Source organism: Lissotriton helveticus, chromosome 12 (genome assembly GCF_964261635.1).
Source record: "Lissotriton helveticus chromosome 12, aLisHel1.1, whole genome shotgun sequence".
Classification (NCBI taxonomy): Eukaryota; Metazoa; Chordata; class Amphibia; order Caudata; family Salamandridae; genus Lissotriton; species Lissotriton helveticus.
In genome coordinates this window covers 847842074-847864818 of record NC_136073.1, presented here as the reverse complement: position 1 = coordinate 847864818, position 22745 = coordinate 847842074, and the positions used below count along the sequence as shown (strand labels likewise).

Genomic DNA, 22745 nt, shown 5'->3' with positions numbered 1-22745 from the left:
GCTAGACCAGAAACATGAGTGCTACGGCAGAAGATAAGAGATAGACCAGAAACAAGAGTGCAAGTCCAAGAGATAAGATAGATAGAACAGTAATAATAGCGCTATGGCAAAAGATAAGAGAGCTAGACCAGAACCAAGAGCACTGGGCCAAAAGATACAAGAGCTAGACCAGAAACAAGAACGCTAGGCCAGGAGATAAGAGAGCTAGACCAGAAATAAGAGCGCTATGGCAGTAGATAAGAGATAGACCAGAAACAAGGGCGCTATGGCGGAAGATATAGACCAGAAACAAGAGTGCTGGGCCAGGAGATAAGAGAGATAGAACAGAAATAAGAGCGCTATGGCAAAAGATAAGAGAGCTATACCAGAAATGAGCGCTATGGCAGAAGATAAGAGAGATAGACAAGAAACAAGAGCACTGGGCCAAAAGATACAAGCGCTAGACCAGAAACATGAGTGCTAGGCCAGAGATAAGAGCGCTAGAATGGAAACATGAGTGCTGGCACTGAAGGAAAGAGAGCTGGAGCAGAGAATACAAGAGCTGGGCTAGATTATCTGAAAGTTGGACCACAAGACAAGAGAGCTGGACCAACAGACAAGAGAGCTGGGACAGTAGACAGAAGATCAGAGCCAGAAAACTAGATAGTTGTGCCTGAAGACAAGAAATCCGTACCAGAAGACAGGGAAGTTAGCCCAAAATACAAAAGAAAAATGCCAGAAGATAGGTAATCAGGGCCAGACGATAAGAGATCTAGACAAGAAACAAGAGAGGTGTCACAGATGGAAAGAGAGCTGGGCTAGAAGATCTGAGAGCTGGGGCAAAAGATAAGACAGCTGGGAAAAAAGACATGAGAGCTGGGCCAGAAGGTAGGTAAATTGACCACAAAACAGGAAAGCTGCCCTAAAAAGAAAGAAGAGATGACAAGCAAAAAAACAGTTCCAGAAGCTGGCTCAAATGAGAGGAGCATAGTGCTTGCCAAAAGATAGAAACTTGGCAAACAGGGAGAAGCGGGCTAGGAGCCCAGGAATATGGGTGCTAGACACAAAAAAACAGAAAGTAGCTACGAAGATCAAAGGTGAGTAAAAGGAAAGGAGAAGAAGAACCGACCAAAAAGGCAGAGGCCTCAAAAAAGAACACAGGACCGAAAAGATATCTACAGATAACAACAAAGATGTCATCAAATATAGCCTAGCCATAAAGATGGGAAAAGGAAATCGGATCAAAAAGAGAAAAAAAAGCTGCTTAGTGTTCAGAGTAAGCAGTAAATAAGGTACTCGTGAGTCTTTGCAAGGAGAATGTGGCCTAGGCAGTCATTTTTAATCTCTTTGGTGAGTGATGTTGCCTCATCCTCGCAGGTGCAACAGTCTTCTGGGAAGTCTATCAATTTTGCGATAGATCAAGATGGCGTCTCTAGATCCCAGCGGAATTCTCTGTTCTAGGGCGGGCCTGGAACCTGCACCATTAGTTCTAGGTTTAGATGCTACATACAAACGGATTGAATAAAGCCACCATGGCCTAACCTTATTAAACTTGTCCATGCCAGAAGAATATTGGATCACATTGTTTTTGAATGAAGCAACTGGATATCTTCCCATCTGTTCAATGAACGTTTCACAAATTCTAGGAAAAAGAACTATTTGACAGGCAAAACGAGTGCCAACGTGAGAATTTTTTTTAAATGTATACTAAGCAACAGATAATGCTGGCGCTTGCCTGGAGCATTTTATGAATATGCATTTGGTTAAAAAATCAAAAAGGATATTCATTTTATCGCTATATTGTGTGTGTAATGAGCATAATTTATAGTGACACCTAGCGAAAACGGTTAAATTATGTTTTTGAATACTCAAAATAATAACCGGTTCCTGCCAACACCGAAATAATGTTGGCAGAATGCGTTTCACTTAAAATACCAAGTCCTCAAATGAACTAAAACCGTATTTATGTAGGAGTGGACAGACACCACTGCTGCCCCTTCCTCTTCTCTTTCGTGCCCCCCACCCCCACTCTGTGAGGTGTTTTCCGTGGGTGTCCAGCTGACCCCCTGCAGTGTTGCGCAGCAGGTCCGGCGCGTACCATGAACCCCGTCCCACCCCCTCGGGGAGCCTCGATGGACTCTTCCGGGTGCGCCTCGCGCCAGCAGCGCCGGGGGCGGTGACGCAGCGCAGGTGCCCGCGCGCCTCGAGGGCTCGCGCCGGGGCAGGTGACGCAGCGCAGGTGCCCGCGCGCCTCCAGGGCTCGCGCTGGCAATGATGAACAGAGGCAGGTCCCGGATGTGGCGGGTACTGGCCGTGCTCCCTCGAGCGGTTCCAGGGCCAAGGAGGCCAGGAGGGCCGCGGGGCCCACACCGGGCCGGGGAAGCGCTGCCCTCGGGGGCAGCCAGGGCTTCGGGTTGAGTCCTAGGTAATGACCTTTCGCTAAAGACGCCGCACTGGTCTGTGGTGGGCGACCACACGCCCACCACAGACCGGTGCAGGCCTTGCACCTCTTCACCAGACCTCACGCCCACCACCGACCGGTGCAGGCCTTGCACTTCTTAAAGAGACCTCACACCCACCACAGACCAGCACAACCCTCTTGCTTCTTAACCAGACATCATGCCTACCACAGACCGGTGTTGGCTTATCATTGCTAAATCAAACCAAACGCCAGTGCAGGCCTCTCACTTCCTAACCAGACCTCACGTCTAACACAGACTAGTGCAAGCCTATCACTGCTAAACCAGAAATTACACCCACCAAAGACCAGTGCAGGTCTCTCACTTCTTAACCAGACCTTACACCTACCACAGACCAGTGCAGGCCTCTCACTTCTTAACCAGACCTTACACCCACCACAGACCAGTGCAGGTCTCTCACTTCTTAACCAGACCTCACACCTACCACAGACCAGTGCAGGCCTCTAACGTCCTAACCAGACCTCACACCTACCACAGACCAGTGCACGCCTCTCACTTCTGAAGCAAACCTCACACCTGTCACTGGCACTGCATAATGCAGGTTTCTTACTTTGTAACCAGATCTCATACTTAACTTAGACTTGTGCAGACTTCTCATTACTAAAAAAGACTTGAGAACACAGTTTGCATTGCTATCTAGACTGTATTTGTTTAGTGTGATCGAAGCTTGCACTGATGCTTGGTCTGTTCTCTTCTGTGTGAGGGCAGCTTGCACTTCTGCATCTGCCGTATTAGTTATATGTGAGGGAGCTTGGACTTGTATCTCAGTTATGATTGCTCTGTGTGGGGGAAGCTTGCACTTTTATTTGAGCTGTGATAATTATGTGTGTGGGGGAAGCTCACACTTGTTTGCAGAGTTTTATATAGCACGAACTTGACCCGAATCTGAATCGGGTATCAGAGTGCTTTACATAGCACCAGTTACGTTACATGAGGACACGCATTTATTTTTGTTAGGCATGGGGAGATTAAGTGATTTGCCCAGAATCACAGGATGTTTAGCTACTTTTGCTCTGCGTATGGGGGAAGCTTGCACTTCTATTTGAGCTGTGATTGCTCTGTGTATGGGGGAAGCTTGCACTTCTATTTGGGCCACGATTGCTTTGTGTGTGAGGGAAGCTTCCACTTTTATTTGAGATGTGATTGCACTGCGTGTGGGGGAAGCTTGCACGTCTATCTGAGTTATGATTGATCTGCGTGTGGGGGAAGCTTGCACTTCTATTGAGGGAAGCTTGCACTTCCGTTTGTGCTCTGATTGCTGTGTGCGTGTAAAACATGCACTTCTATTTGAGCTACTGTTGCTATGCGTATGGGGGGACAGCTTGCACTTCTGTGAGTGTTGTGTGTGGGGGAAGCCGCACGTCTATTTGAGCTAATACTGCTCTGTGCATGGGGGAAGCTTGTACTGCTGCTTAGGTTGTTCTGTGTGATAGATGTTTTCACTTGAGCTGCTTCCACTGTCGCACCAGATGTGCCAGGACACCTTAGGCGTTCAGTTGTTTGAACCTGGCCCTGTTCCCGGTGCTAAACACTTAAAAACCACAGACTAGCTCAGAATAGTCACCCCATTTAATAATCGGCATTGTTAAATTCACTCAAAGACCTTTTCATCTAAAAAGGTACCGCCCCCTAAAAACGGCTGCTTCTTAATTGCTTCCAACAATGCTCAATTTTCGAATGCAAGCATTTTTTTCTTTTTAATATTTTTTTTTCAAAATAAACATTTTTCTTTTCGTTACTGGAAAGATCCTTTAACAGCAGATGCAGGGGAATCGAAATCAGATAGCCTCCTGTAATTATAGAGTAATATTTGGCGTTTGATATTAAACGGGACATTTTACTGGCCCAGTGAATGCTTTATATTTTTATTTGTGAATAGTGATACGCACATGAGGGTTTTTAGCACTTATCTTTTGGTTCGCATCTGTTCTGGAGGCTTTTTTGTAGATAGGCTGCTACAAGAATATGGTTTATACATTCATGGCATCTTCTGTTCCATAACAAAAAAAAGTATTTAACTCATAGAGAGTACACAGCCTGTGGGTACACAGGCCCACTACACAAACTCACTCACAGAGAGCACAAGCAGTGCTTGCAGTTATCACAGGCGCAGTGTGAGCAATATCTACACCTGCTCACTACATCATCGACGTAAGCGGACTTGGAGCTAAGAACAGTAAACCATCCTTACCTTGACGACATAGTGGAAGTCGGAATTGTGGATGCAATGGGCCTGATACACAAAGGCAATCTTACACTTTTGTGTAAATGTACTACTTTTCAGTACTCAAAAACTATATGCAGAGTTTTACAACTCTGCGCCCCCTTTACTTATGTGTTCCCCACACCCGAAGACTCCACAATCAGGGCGGGCAACTCCGCACCCATAAGTATAGGGAGTATCAGTGCTTTAAATGGGCCGGTACTGAGTACTGGCACTTTTTTATTTTGAGAGGGAGAGTACCGGCACTTCTCAAGGGAAATGTAGTACTTCTAATTGGAGAGTACCAGCACTTCTTAGAAACAAGCAGGTACTCTAGTACAGAGTACCTTCACTTCTATTTTTCCATTTCAAGCACTGAGGAGTATGGATGGAGTTGTAAAACTCCTCACATAGTTTGTGTTTACCGAAAAGTAGTAAACTGACACAAAAGTGTACGTTTACCTTTGTGAATGGAGTCCAGTATCTTTCCAGGTCGATAAATCGACCGCAGAATATCATGTGAAACGCGGGAAGCACAGAGCCCTGCTCACTTTGAGCACACTGCTCCACTCACAGTGATGCCGTGCCACTCAAAGGGAGCACAGAGCCCCACTCGCCATGAGCACACTGTTTCACACTTACAGGGAAACAGCGCCCATCACTACTAACAGGAAGTAAAGAGTTACACGGACGGAGAATATAGACCACTACTGGTAGAGAATTGTCAATTTCCCTTGCATTGCATGCGGGAAACTCACAAGGGGAAGGCAGTAAGGGCTGTTTGCCACAGGTCCCTCAGATTTAGGGGCCACGTGCTTCTGTTAAAACATGTTTTTAAATGCGCAACAGCTCACCCGGTCCCTCCTGGGTGCAAGTGAAATGTAAATGTAAATCCGTATTTGTAAAGCGCAAACTACTCACCCTTACGGGTCTCAATGCGCTGAGGGCCGTGTTGGAAATTAAGTGAGCTATTGCCCAGAGTCACATGGTGCTGAGCTGCCACCAGAGCCGGGGATTGAACCGTGAACCCTGTGCTTCAAAGTCAGCCACCCTGGCCGCTGCACCACATCTCTTTTCTCAGAGAATACATCTACCTAATTGATAGCTGCTTCTCATAAGAGGACCCCGCAAAAGTTTTCAACCCTGGTCCCTCAAAAGCTTCTGACATGCCTGGTGATGTATCCATCTCTCTCTCTCTCTCTCTCTCTCTGCTCTGGGGATGAGGGCAAGGTGTGCACGCCAACCATGGACAGGTTAGGCCTCGCCATGACGCAATGCCCACCCCCTCGCCAGCAGGCTACTTATGAATATTCATGAGCGCTTCGGATCGATGCTTCTGAAGAGGAGAGCTGGGAGGCCGCACTCCAGACTCAGCAGGGCTCGCCAGGCAGCCAGTTCGGATCAATAACCATCGATCGGGCCCGATCCGACGGCACTACAGGCTCTGATTAACATTGGGAACAGACACTTCCCTCCGCCGATGTCCCACCGCTAAATGTGCGGCGAAGGCTTCGTGCTTACAGACCCCCCCTTACCCATCACTAACCGCGTCTGTGCACGTGATCCGAAGGGGGGGGGGGCAGTATCCGCCTGTGGCACCTCCTGAAATGACGCAGACCTCACCCTGTCTCCACCATCAGCATTTGTTTTAAGCTTGAATTTTTGGTGGATTATTAGCAAGCAACAAGCAAACTATGCCTCCTTCCTGCTCAAACACAAACACCCCCCCCACGCACACCATCCCTCTTTAATAAGGGGGTCATCGACATGTTCAAACCTTCCCTCCCTTCCATCCTTACTTATATTTGACTTAATATAGACAGGATTAATTTAAGGACACTCGGAATTTATGGATGCATTCCATAATCACCTTTTCCACCCTTATCAACTGCAATACCCTAGTCCGCCGGAAGAGGGCGCCATCACACCTGTAGCAGACCCGGATCCCTCTTTATGGCACGTGACACTGATTTGTGCTTGTTTTGGGTCACCTGCCGACCACCCTCCATTTATGAGGGTGATCGCCCCTGTGCCACAGCTCAGGAGTGAACCCCTTTCCCTTCCCCCAGCTCCTGTACCACCACAAGCAGCCTTTCTCAACCTGAAGGTGGTGGTACACACTCCACTGGGCAATATAGAGCAGGGGTGTCCAATCTAGGTGGAGGCGGGACCGCTCCAGATCTCAAAGACAACCACTGGCTATGTAAATGAGCTCCATTAAAATTCATTGTATGCTAATATGGCTACTCTGAATGGCCTACCATGGACCCGGCCAACTCATGACGCACAGTGGACATGGTTTTGTAGTTCACAGGATAAATAAACCAGGTGGGTCTATATGTTCAGCCCCACTGCCCCTCAGATGGTCTGTTCCACCTGCAAGAAGTTCGAAAATATGCAGTCTGGGTGTGCCACTGTTTAATTTGTGGAGAAAAAAAGTACATTCATGCCTAGTGTTTTTTAGGAGCCCATCATCTGTGCTGCTGAAATCCCAAGGCCCCGTAGTCTTGAATCCACCTCATGTCTCTTTCTTCCACCGCCCTACCCTTGTTGTCTCTTTATCTCATGAATACTGAGGCCGCCTAGTCTTGATTTCACCTCATGCCTTTTTCTTCCACCACCCTTCACTTCCTGTTACTTTATCGCATGAATCCCAAGGCTGCCTTATCTTAATTTTCGCCTCATGCCTCTTTCTTCCTCCATCCTACACTTCCTGTCTCTTTATATCATGAACCCTCAGGCTACCTGGTCTTGATTCCACCTCACGCCTCTTTCTTCCACCAGCCTATTCTTCCTGTCTCTTTATCTCATTAATACCGAGGCTGCCTGGTCTTGATTCCACCTCACGCCTCTTTCTTCCACTACCTTAAACTTTCTGTCTCTTTATCTCACTATTATCACAGCTTTCACTTTTATCACTTTCCCCCCCCTGAATTTCTCTTCCTCCTTCTTTCTTCCTTTCCTGCCTTTCTCTCTCTTGCACTCTCAGTGCCGGTGCCCAGCTCCTTTAACAACTGGCACAAATTAAGCACTAGCTCGAGCAATCCGTACCTCGTGTATCTGACTTTTTGGATGGACAGCAGGTTTGAGGAAGCTGACCTTAGGCATAGCTTGGTCAGTAAAGATTGAGTGGATGGGGGGGGATTTGATCTTCAGATTTCCCAACAATCACGCTGGCATATAGTGTGACAAGCAGGTTTCATGAAAGGGGATAAAAGAGCTGTGGAAAGGGAGTCAAAGGTGAATTGGTAGATGTACTAAATGAGGGAAAACAATATTTGGTAAAAATAACCAACATTTGTGAAGACTTTAAAAACAGAGAGGGAGTGTGTGTGCTTTTTTTGTCTGGGTGAGTGTAAAAACTGCAGGAGAAATCCAACAGACACCTCACCATCCCTGACTGAAAGCACCTTTACTCAACTAGTAACCAGTAAATGTACTTATTGGGGGGGTGTAACCCCCCCCCCCCCCCCCCCCCCACATCTCCCCTGTAGCCACGCCCCAGCGTAGGCGTCTGATGGGTTGGTATCCTTAAAATACTGGAGAGTCGGTCTGTGGCTGAAACAGATGTCCTCTGGCTGTCTTCAGTTTGCTGAAGAGAAATATTTTTGGCTGACTCGAGTATAGGGCCATGACCAGACAGTCGCCCTAGCCTGCTGTGCCAGTTCCAGGTGCCAGCTGCACTATCTTGGCAAAAGGCCCCTTTCTGTGTCATTATGGCAGGCATGGACATGGAAAGCAAAATAAACCAAACGTTACTTGTGAACAAAGCACGCTATAAGCTTCTTCCAGCACCTGCTATCGGTATTGGTTAAAGCGCCTAGAGAACCTCTGGGGTACATCTACGTGCTGAAAACATGGATATTTACACAGAAAAGAGAAACTAATTTCTTAAAAAGAGGCCTGCTATCTAAAATCAGGTAAAGTTTATCTGTAGTCAAGAATGTGGAAACATGGGTAGTTTGCCACAGCTGTCCCCTGCAGTGCCCTGGGGAAATTATCCAGAAAATGACTTGTCATAAGAGTGCGCCCTATGACTGTTTGCTGCCCATCCACCGAGGGGCTTTTGGTGAAAATCACATCTTTCATTGTTGTGAAGTCCATGTTCATAGACACCATGGTAGCAAAATAATATCTATTGTTTACAAGGTAAACATTTTTTTTATTTTTACCCACATAAAAATAGATTAGGAGGTACAAATTATTTTTTATTCTTCAATATATCTTTTTTACCCGTAACTTCCAAAAGTAGATAGTAGCACAGTCCAACTTAACCCCTTCGCTGAGGGGGTTAATTCCCCCGCTGTGCTGGGGGGGAGGGGGCGCGCACAGCGCCCGCATGCTCATGACGGGCTCAGCATGTCATGAGGCACGGCACTCCTGTGCTCATGATGAGCTGAGCTCGTCACAGGTGCACCGGTTCCAGTGGAACGCTCAGCACAGCAGGGGAATTATCCCTGCATGCGAACGTTCCACGGCTCATGACGAGCTGCGCTCGTCATGAGCACCGGAGCACCGTGCCTCATGAGGAGCTCAGCTCGTCATGAGCATGCAAAGTGTTAAAAGTCTTTGGGCCTGATTGAGATCTCGGCGGATGAGTTACTCCGTCACAGTGATGATGGACATCCGATCTGCTGAAATATAAATCCCATTATATCCTATAGGATTAGGATACCCATCTGCAAAGATCTACATCAGACCCTATATCCGAAGTCCCTCCTACCCACAGGGTTAAAAAAAAGTGGGGTCTTTAAAATAGAGGTGGCCTATGTAATTAAGGGTGTGGCTTAAACATGTAAACTAAATTTCTGCGATTCCCATAGGTTGCCCTTCAACAGGTATTTTGGTGAATTTAAGAGCTTTTCGCTTAGTGCACCCCGAGATATATATAACACAAAAACTAGCACAATCAGCCAGGACTATTGGTCAGGTCTAAGACCTGGAGGGACCCTGCCAACTTAAAGCCCTCCTTCTACGCTTCCTGCTCCTGGTCCCTAGGCTCAAGAAGATGGTGTTATGTTTTGGGATTTGCCCAGAAGAAATACTTTTTAATCCACTTTTCTTTGACACTTTGCCCTAGGTAAGGTAGAATTCTCACGTCATCCTTCAGTATAGCTCCTCCCTGGTCTGTAGAGGGAGGATTCTATGTCCTAGCACCTCCTGTCAGCTTCTACTTCTAGACTTTCTGTCAGAATCTATTCCCTCTGGTTTTCCATTATCACTACAAGGGCTGATTTAGAATGTGAGTTCTGCCATAAATTGCAAGTTCTGCCCACCGTTCTCTGCATTCCATATAGGAGCTTTCACGACACTCGTGAGGTGTGTATCGGGCAGCGTTGATGCTACGAACATAGTGTTTGATAGGCCACCTGTGTGATTCATCTTCATTTTCCGTACTGCTACCTCCATGGAACACCTCTACGTTACCCGTAGACTATTCAGCTAGATTCATCAAAGTGAAATCGGCTCGCAAAGGGCCAGATTCTGAGAATCTGGCCCTATGCGAGAGCAATTTTTGCATTTGGGATTCATCATCCCAAATGCAAACATCGCAATTAGAGAATTTGCAAATTTGCGTGGAATTGCTTTTAAGGAATCTCTATTTGAGATCCCTTAAATGCAATTCATGAAACATTTAAAAATTGCGAATTCGCAAATTTGTGCCGCTATTTACCGCGAAGTCAAATCTCGTGGTAAATAGCGGAAACTTAGAAAAATGCACTTAAGTGCATTTTTCTGAGTTGTATGTTATACACACACATGTCCCAAGGACATGTGTGTGCATAACACCAGCATCCAATGTCATTTCAGGGGTGCAACAGGGTGTCCATTGGACACCCCTGCACCCTTGAAACCGCAAAATCAAGATGCGAATCGCTAATAGCGATTCGCACATTGATATGTCTTCCCATTCATTCTGTGAGACTTTGGGCCCATAGAAATGAATGGGGAGTTATTCCTTATTTGCGATTAGCAATTAGCTAATCGCAAATAAGGAAGCTGTAGGAATCGCAATAAATTTTGCTATTCCTACATGAATCCCGTTTTGCGAGTCTGTAATAGCGATTCCTTATTATTCGCTATTACAGACTCGCAAAACATGCCGATGATGAATCTGGCTGTATATGTCAAAATATTGATAGCAAAATATCCTCTTGTAAAAATATTGTGTACAAAATATGATTAATTTAAATGCCAGCCTATGGGGTTTAGATTTTCTCTTATTAACTCCGATGGGGCGATATTTTTGAAAGCGATATATGGGGCACAATATTTCTGTCAGATTACCTTTTGAATACAATATTCTTGGGCCACATCACCCAATCCAGTCTTCCATGGAAAACCATGTGTCACTCACTTGAGGGAGATGCTACCAGCCCATCAAGAACCACTTGTAAGGTGTGCTGGAAATGTACCTCCATTTTGAAATGTACATCCTCTGCACCTACATTTGTTTGTGACAATTCTATCATTCTCTGTAGGTACGGCAGGACTATCATTCACTTGGCGGCCACCTTGGTAAACAGAGCACACCTTCTGATTATGCTACAAAGGTCCTTCCTCTGACTGTGTGACAAAGATTATTCCTTCTGATTGTGTGGTAAAGGTCCTTCCATTGATTGTGTGCCAAATGTCCTTCCGCTCTTAGTATGGCAAATATATTCAGTTCTTGCGACGTCAAAAGCTTATGCTTGGGACCATTAAAATGCACAACCATCAGTTAGACCAAAAATGTTGTTTAATCTTTCAAAGAGTTCAGTGACATAGCTTGGTCACCAGGTAGCTACAGGTGTCGCTTCAGCACACAGGGCCTCCTGCCAGCTGATAATGGCATGTGTACCACACCTGTGCCAGCTGGAACGGACCACACGGGCTTTTGTCCCTCTTCACCTGAGGTGACTTCAAAAAACACGTGACGACCGCCATTCTCAACCCTGCATCAGGACACAGACCTCAGATGTCGCTGCAGAGCACGCAGATCTGGAAACTTATAAATACATTTCACCTTGTGAGGAAGGGGCGGACCTCAGAGGGGGCGGGCCTCGTGTCGAGAGCTACCTAAGAGGCACTCTGCCTTCCACCAACCTGCCCTACCCCCTCCCAGAAACACAAAAACAAAAACAAGCAAAGGATCGCTGAGGTTGTCACCAAAATCCTGGGGTGTTTTCACATCCCTTAATGGTCATCGGCTGCTTACGGCCCCTGAAAACAACTTAGAAAGCCACTTTGTGCAGTGGTTTCCAGCCTGTGTTCCCTGCATCTATGTGAGTTCAGCTCCTCACAGGTGATCGTGTGAAGGGAGAAAAATTGTATGACACGCAGTGGCACCGTGTGAGTTGGCAGGTCCGAACATGGAACAAAGTCACATGATGCACACGCATGCGATTCAGGGCCAGACTGGCCGCACCGCGCATTAGGCGTTTCCCTGGGAGGTTGGAAGGGTGGGAGCCAGTTTGCAACGGTAGGGGCCAGTTTTCTGACAGAGTGCAGGTGCTGCAATTTCGGCCCCCAGTAACAAAAACGGCCAGCTTCGAGCCTCCCGGGGTCAAGCAGTGCTTCCCCAGGTGCTGGTCCGAGAAAATTGCCAGGGGTGCTTTGGTTTTCCAGTCCGGCCCTGACATGATATACAATGTCAATAAACGTACTAAAGTAAGTTTTATTTGGGAGCAGTAAAATAAAATGCTTAATCCCATCCTGCAACTATGAGGAACTGGAGATTTTCTGATTCCGAATTTCCTCCCAATTTATTCTAACGACATGTATTTTACGGTAAAGTTTTTGAAAGATAAGTAAAACAAAAAATAGTATTACACAAAGTAGAAAAGAGCAGTTGGAACGGTGTCTTCTAGGGAAATTTGGAGGTGCTTATGAAAAGTTATTAGTGCTGAGGGAGAGTCAAGCACACATGTAGTATTTTAATCTTCTGGTATCAAATCCTACAATTAGACAGACATCCGAGAAACTACAAGACTATCTTATAACCTGAGAGGGGTTGATGAAATTGATGCAATCCCCTTAGAGCAAGAGAAGAGAAAAATCAGAGCAAGAATTTGAAAAGGCCTGCGAAAATGCCAGCGAATGAGACCAAAGGTATTGAGGACAGAGCTGAAGATTAAGAAGACAAGGCAAATGTAGCAGACAAAGAAATTGACAAGTCAAAGGCGCTTTGGAGGCCTTACCTGCCACTCACAGGTAAGCATCTCGGACACCACTACAGACAAGTGTTTTTACTGTTAAGCTCCGGGATCTTACGTCTCCAATCCTGTTCCAATTCAGGAAAGAGTTGAAGACGCACCTCTTTAAAGAACAATCGATCATGACGCACCAACAGTCCACCATCCAACTCGCTCTCTAATCGTTTGTTGGTGTTACACTTGCCTTTGGTTCTCTACATTGCTCCCCTGCCTATTAGCTAGTTTGCTCTATACATATACCATATACATACATTCGTTTTTTTAATAAGGGATAATGACCTCACCGGAGACGAGGGATTTTGTATGGAAGTCCAAAATATTATAGGCGTGTTTCCCCTCTAAGCTTGTCCCATCTCTCTTAAAGGGGAATGAAAATGAAACAGCTTCCCTTCCCCGGGTTTGCATCTCTAACAATCATCAACAATAGGCGTTCCAGAATGTTGCTTTGTTTGATGATGTCAGCTGGGGTTTTGCGAACTAGTGTGACATTTCCCAGAGGGCCCCTTTAAGCACCGAAATAATAGCATTAAGATTATAGTGTGTGAGGATTCTCTTATAATCCCAGGATGAATTAATAGTAAGAAGGCCACTTACAAACTAGTCACAGAAAAGGTGGTAACGCTAGAGACCGAAGAGTCTCAAAGAATGGAGCGGCAGCGGGTGAGCAACCAAAGGCGAAAAAAAGCTGACAGAGTAAACTCAAGACAGTAGAAACGGCATCACTACAGTGCGCGGACAGACAGTAACATAGACATTATCTAGTAGAACAGAACTTTAAATGCAACTTTATTTCATCTCCATAGTATTGTGCACTCGTTGTGGTAGCGATCTGTTCAATTTTCCTCCGTTACTAACTTTAATCCGCCATCTTCTAATTTTCCTGTCTGTCAGCTCTTACATGCTTTTTTCTCTGTTCATCCTTCTGAGCTTCTAGTTAGTCACACTGTTTACTTTTTAATTGTCCTGACTGCTCTGTATGCCTCATTTGTCCATTTTGCCTATTGGCTCTTGTTTGTGCCTATTTTTTATGTTTTCTGCATGTTACTTGAAATTAGCATCTTCAGAATGCTCTGTCTGCCAGTTATTATCTGGCACCGCTTACATTTCCCATTAGTTAGTTCTTACCCCTAACACTTTATATTATCATTTTGTTAGTCCCTTCAGACAGACTTGCTTATTTGCCTTTTGGAATTCATACGGCATTTCCTGGAATTCCTGGCATGTGTTGTTTCCTGTTCTTTTCTACTTTGATAGATCCCTGGTTAGATTTGCCATATTTTACCATTACTGTGTCTTTGTTTTCTCCTGTTATCCATTGGTTCTACAAGTTAGTTGGACCTATGGATATTTATGTAGTAAGTTTTTTGCAGTCTGTTCTGCTCTACTCATCTTGTGGATTTGTTCTTGTCTGACATTCTCTGTTCCTTGCAGGTAGTGCTATTGCCTTTGCTGCCTGTTTCTGCTTTTGTTTCATCTTTTTATTTTCCTACCATTGAATTCTACTATCTTCTATGCTCACTGATGGGTCCACTGTAGGGGTCTGTGTTTGACCTCATGGTCACAGGTTCAAATCCTGACGGGTCCACTCAGCGTTTCATCCTTCTGACGTCAATAAAATGAGTACCATTGAGTTGGGTAACAATAGACATCGGTTAATCAGCCCCAAGATACCCTTCTGGGTGAACATGTGCTTTTTGTTAGGACAATGTACTAGCTTCTACGTTTTCTGACAGACTGATTGGCAAATTTTCAGCTGAAATTCCTACTCATTTTTTTCAATCTGTATTATCTGATATCTTTTACTTTTCCGACCAGTTAGTTCTTGCATGTTGTCTTCTAGTTTGTTAGTTTCTTAGTTACATCTTACATCTTTTACTTTTCCTAGTTCCCTTCTCTTATATGCCACCATCTAAATTTTCTTACAGTTATTTCCTACATTGTCCATCTACTGATTTAATCTTCCAGCACGTGCTCCTAACTGCCAGTGCCCATCTTTAATTGTTCGCTTTTCCTGCTATTTACCCTGTGATATTGCTGTTTCTTTATGTATGACATGTTCATTCCCGGTAGTTTTTACCTGTTATTTTTTTTATATTTCCTGCCATTTATGTATATTGCTATTATCTGACTCCTTCTGTTTCTTATCTTTAAATTCTAATTGTTAGCTTATCATTTCGTAGTCAACTAGTTAAATTTGCTACCTTCTTGCATGTTCTTGACTTCCATAATCTGATATTCCTGTCACTTTGTTCCATTTTTTTATTCCTTCTTTTTTGGTACATGATTCTCCTTTACTTTCCTGTTTGCTCTCACTGGACATTGTTTACTCTCCAGGCGACTGCGTTTTTATCTTACATCTTGCGCTGTTTCAGGATGTTTGCTCAATCTGTTGACTTTTATTTGATGTCACTATGTTTCCATTCTACCTTCTCCCTTTCCACCCCGTTTGTATACTACTCTATATTTTCACCATTATTTTCATCTGATGTTTTGTCTCTCCCTTATTCCTTTGTGTTTTGAAGCAGTGATGAATCTGGTAACACAACAGAATAACTGCCTATCAAGAGGATGATAGTGCAAACCCATTGGTAGCTCTAACTTCACATTCATTGCTACAGAGGATTTGTTTAATAATTTTAAGATTTGTTTTTCACATATTTGATCAATGCTGGATCGATCACCATACAAGACAAAACAAAGTCCAGACCAGAGTTCTATTGTTGAGATGATGCAGTGGATAAGCCCAATTAACAGCAGTTTTTCCTGTTATTTTATTTGCCATTTGTCTCATCAAGAAGGTTTATTGTTCTAGCTGATCTATCATGATAAAAGACTTCTGATATATTACAGCACTAATTTTGCTGTATTTACTGAAGAAATCTCTCTTGAATTTCCACTTCAAGAAATAAATGGCTCTCATAGTCTTCAACACGTATTCTGAGAACCTGAACTTTTCAAACGAAAATTATTTGATCATTGAAAAATCATATGCATCTTTTCTAGTCTTTATTTGAATGCTATTTTCTTTTTTTCCTGCCTGGTAATGTTTATCTTCTATTTTCCTGCTTTTAACAAAATTCTGCTTCAACTTATCCAGTATTATTTTAATGTCCTGTTTGGTCTGTTTTCTCTAATATTTTCTGCTCTACCTTTTTGCTTTCTTCTACTTTGCACCCATGCAATTTTTTACTGACTTCTTACTTCATGTCATATTTACTTTTATTTTATCAATTTTGTGCACCCAATTTTAATCTTGTATTCTTTTCGTGCAATCACTCAATGTTTGTTTTCTTCTTCCATGTCTCCTTTCCTATGATCATGACTGTTATTTGAGTTTCAATACATACTGTGTATTAAAGTTTGTTCATTTTACACTCTGGCCTTTTTAATTTTTTAATAACATGTTGTCATGGTGCTTTACATACATTATCATATACTACTTAGTCTCTGAAAGGAGTTTGTGAGCATAGTTATACATGATACGTTCATAGACAAACATTCTATACAGTTTTTTAAATATAATGTCATTAAGTAACTAGAAAGAGATAACTAGGTAGTGTAATGCTATATCCTTTTTTGGGTTTCTTTTTACATAATACTACTTTAACTGCATTAGTTTATGTCGATCCCTTCGGTTCCTACATACTTTTTAAATCTGTCCACGTTGTTCTGCATGTTGCTTTCTTTTCTTTTAAAATTTTTCTTGATATAAACTTGTTCTCATCTACACTGTACTCTCATGCTTGGTCATTTCTTTCTACTTTTCCTCTTTTTTAGGATTAGTTTCTATCCTTTATCTTTATGGTGGATTGTATTATTCTTTTTCCTCTATGTTATATTTGGTCCTTTCATATGTTTGTTATTTTTTACCATTAAGTTTCTTGTATGTTACTTTTGTTTCCATTTATGTTTTTTGCATGTGTATATTCTGTCAGCATTGATTGCTTCTTTAGCGCCAGGGCACCCCAGGGTAACCGTGCACTCTACAAGTGCAATTGCATAACATAACAGAACTTCTTTGGTTTTGCTTCGTTCAATAGTTTCTGTTTTTTTACATTTCACTGCTCTTCGGGAATTTTTTGTTTTCATTGTTTCTATTTTTATTAGTCTGTACTGAATTTAGTTTTTTGCTTTCTGAAATGCTAGTTAAAATGTTACTACTTTTCATCCATTGAAGATATTGTTTCCTTCTAATGTATCTGCTTTATCACAGGCTACGTTTCAAGCATGTTATCTTCTGCTTCCCTCTATGAGGTTGCAGAAACTTACCTGTAACCAGAAGGTTACAGGTTCATATCTCAGGCACCAAAGATGTAGCGTTTCTGTATAAGACAGATAGAGTTAGTACTGTTGAATCGGGTAATAGTAAAACTTGTTCTTTATTGGGCTATGATAAAATGAAGTATGCAAAAGCAAGCAGTGGATACAAATATAAGTTATTAGTATTGACATAAACCTACATTTATGTTTGTGTGGTCATCTACATTTGTTACGATTAGTCTCTTTTCACTTCTCTCTCATATGTTGTTTTTGATTCCTTCTGATTTTCGTCTAAGCTGCTTCATTCCCTTCTACTTTTTCCTCTGTGTTACTATGCTTCTTTCTACTTTTAGTTGCATTTGCTTGTTTGTTTTCATGCATGCCACACAGTGTATTCCTACTTTTGCTGAAAGTTATTTTTTTTATTTTCTACTACTTTGCCTGCATAAATGTTGTTGCTATTTTCTTCTGCTCTTCCTGCAGAATAGTTTCTCTCTGTCTGCTATGCGCAGTCAGTTTCCTCAACTTTTCCTGCATGTTACTCGGTTTTCTACTAATTGTGCATGCTTCTTTAATTTCCTCATATTTTACAACATTTTGTTTCATTATTTCTACTTTTCTTTCGTTTAGCTTTTCACTTATACTTGCCCTGTTATGTTGTCTTTCCTTTAGTGGTTCCTGCTACTTTTCCTTCAACTTCTACAATTGTTGAATACTTATTTTGGATTTCTTCCATGCTGGTAAGTTCCCTCTGTTCACTTTTATTATTTTGCTAATAGTGTTTCCTTCTACATTACATGCAGTACTTGTTTCTTCTTCTTTTTCTGCATGTTACTTTTCACTTCTACTTTCCAACCTTTTAGTTTTTTGTTTAATTTTCTCTCATGTGATCTTTTTATTTCCAACCCTCCTGAAGAAAAGTTTTGTTTAATTTTTCCTACATTGAATTCTATCTACATCGCATTACCTTCCCAGTCCTAAGTTGTCTATGCCATGTTCTTTCTCTTATACATTTACGGTACCTGAAAATTATTCTATAAAACTTTTCCTACACTTAATCTGCGTTTCATTCTGCTTTTTCTGCGTGCTACAATGCTTCCTTTTTCATTTCACACATGGTGCACAGTTTCTTCCTACCTTTCCTGCATGTTGCTTTATTTATATTTTACTTATCCACTCTGTTCATTTTAACATACTTTTCCTACGTCTTAGATTCTTATTTATAGTCTCTCTTCTTCTTTTATTATTTCTTCCACATTTGTGTGTGTTACTGTTCGCGTTCCGCCCTTCTCGTATGTGGCACTTGTTCGCCTCTAACTCTCCAGCATGTTTATTTTTTACGTTTAAACTTCTTGAATGTCTGTTTTTAACTCCATGCATGCGTTTTTGTTTCCCTTTCTTTTTATTGCCTCTTTATTTCTGGAAACTGCTACTTTCCCTGTTTCTTCTGCTTCATCTGCCCCAGCTTGTTCTTCTCTCTTGACCTTGTGCGGTACCACAGCTTAGTGAGAGCTGAGCTTGTGAAGTAAAAACAATGAAGACAATATTCTAACTTTTCTTCTCTCGTTGACAGCAGGCACCTGCGGGTGCCACTTTATGGGCACAGAGGGGATCCGCGCCCTGGCCTGTCAGTGGGTGTCTGCTGCTTAGTACACATGGATCATGTTTGAGGGGGGTTGGGGGGGTGGCTGGGAGAGTGTGAATGTAATCAGAGAAGCTGTGAGCATGTCCTAGGACTGAGGCGCCCCTGTGTCGTGGGGCCTAGTGGCAGCTGCCAGGCAGGGGAGGCTCTCGGAGTGCAAGGTGCTTCTGTGAGGGGGGTGGCCTGGCACCGCTGTCCTCGCGCGACCCCCCGGAGCCCGCTTGGCAGAGGCAGGCTCTGCAATGTGGCAAAGATCAACATTTCCCCAATGTCATCAGCAAATCCACCTTGGAGGACAAGGGGCCCTTTCTGAAGCTGCAGCCCATGTGACCTGCATCGCTGCATGGAGCTGGACTGCAGCCAGAGGGAGGGGGGAGGAGGGAGGAGGGGCGGAGCGGAGGGAGGGAGCCAGACAGAGGAGAGAGAGGGGGCGAGGCGGAGGTTCTCCTTGTCTGCTCCCTCTGTACCCTCTCCACTGTGCCTGCCCCTTGTTCCTGCTCCCTCTGTACCTTCTCCCCTGTGCCTGCTCTCTTTCTGCCTGCCCCTGTATCTAATCTGCTCCCTCTGTCTGTACCCTCTCCACTGTGCCTGCTCTCTTTCTGCCTGCCCCCTGTACTTGCTCCTTATGTACCCTCTCCCTTGCTCTCTTTCTGCCTGCCCCCTGCAACTTCTCCCTCTGTACCCTCTCCACTGTGCCTGCTCCAGAGCACAAGTCGCAAAAAAAGAAGCGGGGGACGCTGTCACCGGAAGTGACGTCACAACAAGAAGTGACGTCATGAAAGGTGCCGAGCTCCTCGTCCCAGAGAGGCCAAAGAGTGACGTCCAGCTATTTGGCAGGGGGGATGGCGTCCCCCCTGTAAAATAAGTGGGGGGACGCCGTCCACCCGCGTGGTCTCCCGACTCGAGCCCTGGCCTGCTCTCTTTCTGCCTGCCCCCTGTATCTGCTCCCTCTCTACCTGCTCTCTTTGTATTTGTTCCTCCTGGTCCTGGCAGATCACTGCCTCAGGCCGTGTCCCCTCTGTATCTGCTCCCTCGGTATCTGTCCCTCTGTATCTGCTCCCTCTGTATCTGTCCCTCTGTATCTGCTCCCTCTGTATCTGCTCCCTCTGTATCTGCTCCCTCTGTATCTGCTCCCTCTGCTACTGTCCCTCTGTATCTGCTCCCTCTGTATCTGCTCCCTCTGTATCTGCTCCGTCTGTTACTGTCCCTCTGTATCTGCTCTCTTTGTATCTGCTCCCTCTGGTCCTGGCAGAGCATTGCCCCAGGCAGTGCGGCTCCTCGAGGGTGTGCTGTGGGGCGGGGCGGGAGAGGGGCAGGGTGGGGGTTAGTAAACTCCAGAATATGACCGAACGGAGTTAAGTAAAGAAATAAATAAATACAACTAATTACATTGCGAGCTACATCACCAATTTGACGTTGCAGCGTGCGCAATGTAATTTGATTTGTTTATTTATTTCTTTACTCAACTTTGTTGAACCCATTTACAGAGTTTACTACCCACACCCTGCCTCTCCCCCGCCCCACAGCACTCCCTCGAGGAGCCACCACAGCCTCCAGGCATTGTTCCTTATGTATCTGTCCCTCTGTATCTGTTCTCTCTCTCTCTGTACCTGCTTCCTCTGTATCTGCTCACTCTGTACCTGCTCCCTTTGTATCTGCACTCTCTGTACCTGCTCTCTTTGTATCTGTTTCCTCTCTACCTGCTCTCTTTGTATCTGCTCTCTCTGTACCTACTCTCTCTCTACCTGCTCTATTTGAATCTGCTCTCTCTGTACCTTCTCTCTTTGAATCTGCTCTCTCTGTACCTGCTCTCTTTGTATCTGCTCTCTCTCTACCTGCTCTCTTTGAATCTGCTCTCTCTGTACCTGCTCTCTCTGTACCTACTCTCTCTCTACCTGCTCTCTTTGAATCTGTTCTCTCTGTACCTGCTCTCTTTGTATCTGTTCCCTCTCTACCAGCCCTCTTTGTATCTGTTCCCTCTCTACCAGCCCTCTTTGAATCTGTTCTCTCTTTACCTGCTCTCTTTGTATCTGTTCCCTCTCTACCAGCCCTCTTTGTATCTGCTCTCTCTCTACCTGCTCTCTTTGTATGTGCTCTCTCTGTACCTGCTCTCTTTGTATCTGTTCCCTCTCTACCAGCCCTCTTTGTATCTGCTCTCTCTGTAACACCTCTCTTTGTATCTGTCCCTCTGTATCTGCACCCTCTGTACCCTCTCTATTTGTATCTGCTCCCTCGGGTCAATTTTAGGGGAATGGAAAAAAAAATTTCCACCAGTAAAGTTTTTTACATTTGCCAATTTTTGACCCCGCTATTTTGCTATGTTTCCCGAATTCTCTTCACCAGGGCAATACTTTTCCCGCAGAGCAGGATAATTTGCATCATACAACTGCATGATCGTTTTCACTCTAATAGACTCCAAGCAAACTAGATTTAAAATAAACAGAATATTAATTTGAAAGTTTCCATTTCTAGAGTTTTAGACACAAGTGCCCAAGCAAAACATTTACCAGACCTCACTATGCTGTAAATTTCTTACAGAACTTAAACTCCGTAGACCCCACAGAATTTGGAGATGTGAATGTCAATTATTCAGGTAAATGTAAAAGGCTTTTTTTCCATAGCCAATTTTTAATCCGATTGTTAGGTCTAGTTTGACAGCTTAACTATCGTTAACGTATATTGTTAAAATGGCTTTAAAATCTACATAGGGTGGCCTTTGGCGCCACCAAGAGAAGTAAAACTCTCTCACCTCATGCTATTTGTTATTCCATGTATCATTCCGCCTTCCAGGAAGTGCTTCCATTGCAAAGCATGAGGGACTATTTTACATTTGAAAAATACACTCATTCATTACACAATATTTTCACATTCAGTTTTTATTTCAAATAATCAACAGTCTGCGAATGCCTCTGTTTACGTGTGTTGCAACATTACAGCAAGACTTATTGACTTTTCTAATGCTTATTATATAACTGATGTAAGTACATAACTCACTTTAGAACAAAACCCCACTACAGAGATCCCTGTACCGGCACCAGAGGAGAAATGAAAAAAGCAGATTGCAAATCCATATGCAACATACAGAGCGAAATGTGGTATTATAGCGCAGCAGTATAGCACAGTTTTATAACACAGTATTATAGCGCTACAGCTTGCAAATCAGGCTTTCCAATATCACTATCACTTCTGTCCCTGCAATGGACAACCATACAAACATCATGGTGGCAATTAGTCAACAGAGCCCTAATGCATGTGCACCAGGCATGGTATTTACTATAACTGCACAACATGTAGCACAACACAATATTCCCTACACTGACAAATCTCAGTGATCCTACACCGCCCTGAATCCACTCAAATTTAAATCCTGAAGCCAAGCGGAAGGGTGCCCGTGTAATCAAAGCACAACAAGGCCATACAAGGGTATACGTGCCAGGATGCCCGTAGGGTTGCAGAGCGCTCTATAAATACTATAAATAAATAAATAAATACGTGTGTTATAAAATGTTGACAAAACAGCATTACCTGATATAGATTAGAACGGCATAGCAAAATACACAGTGATGCTGAATATAAATCAATTTAAGTGATTCATTGAGTTTTATCAAAAAACCACAATCCATGAATAATATTTTTCTTTTAAATATGTATAGCAACCTGGTTTATACAAGTTATATAATAACAATTCTGAGTAAGCTGATTTCGTCAATATTATACTCATGTGCTAGATACATTCTGGATGACTTAGTTTTATGTCAAGGGAAGTGGGGTAGAAAATGAGGGGTGAGGTTAATATCATTGATTCCTTAGGACTTGCTAATCAAGTCTTGATTACGGGGAGGTTGCGCTACCAACATTATATGGCCCTGTTTGATTTGTATTATACCCCAAGCAAGATCTCTAAATGGGGGACGTCCGCAGGTGTCAACTGTAATAGATGCGGCCTCTTTTCAGCCGATTCATTGCATATGTTTTTTCTGTGTCCT

At 43.8% G+C, this 22745-nt stretch overlaps 1 protein-coding gene and 1 long non-coding RNA gene across 5 annotated transcripts in view; one reads left to right on the top strand and one right to left on the bottom strand.

The window, feature by feature from the left end:
* The window catches only part of NFIC (nuclear factor I C), a 322708-nt gene that overhangs the window by 121328 nt on the left and 178635 nt on the right, over positions 1-22745 (bottom strand). The window lies entirely within an intron of this gene.
* LOC144798776 (uncharacterized) overlaps positions 2207-22745 on the top strand; it is a 127977-nt gene continuing 107438 nt past the window's right edge. The window contains exons 1-3 of the long non-coding RNA XR_013603640.1: positions 2207-2404; positions 17790-17857; positions 21298-21352. This is a non-coding gene — a long non-coding RNA (uncharacterized LOC144798776). The remainder of the gene's footprint in view (positions 2405-17789; positions 17858-21297; positions 21353-22745) is intronic.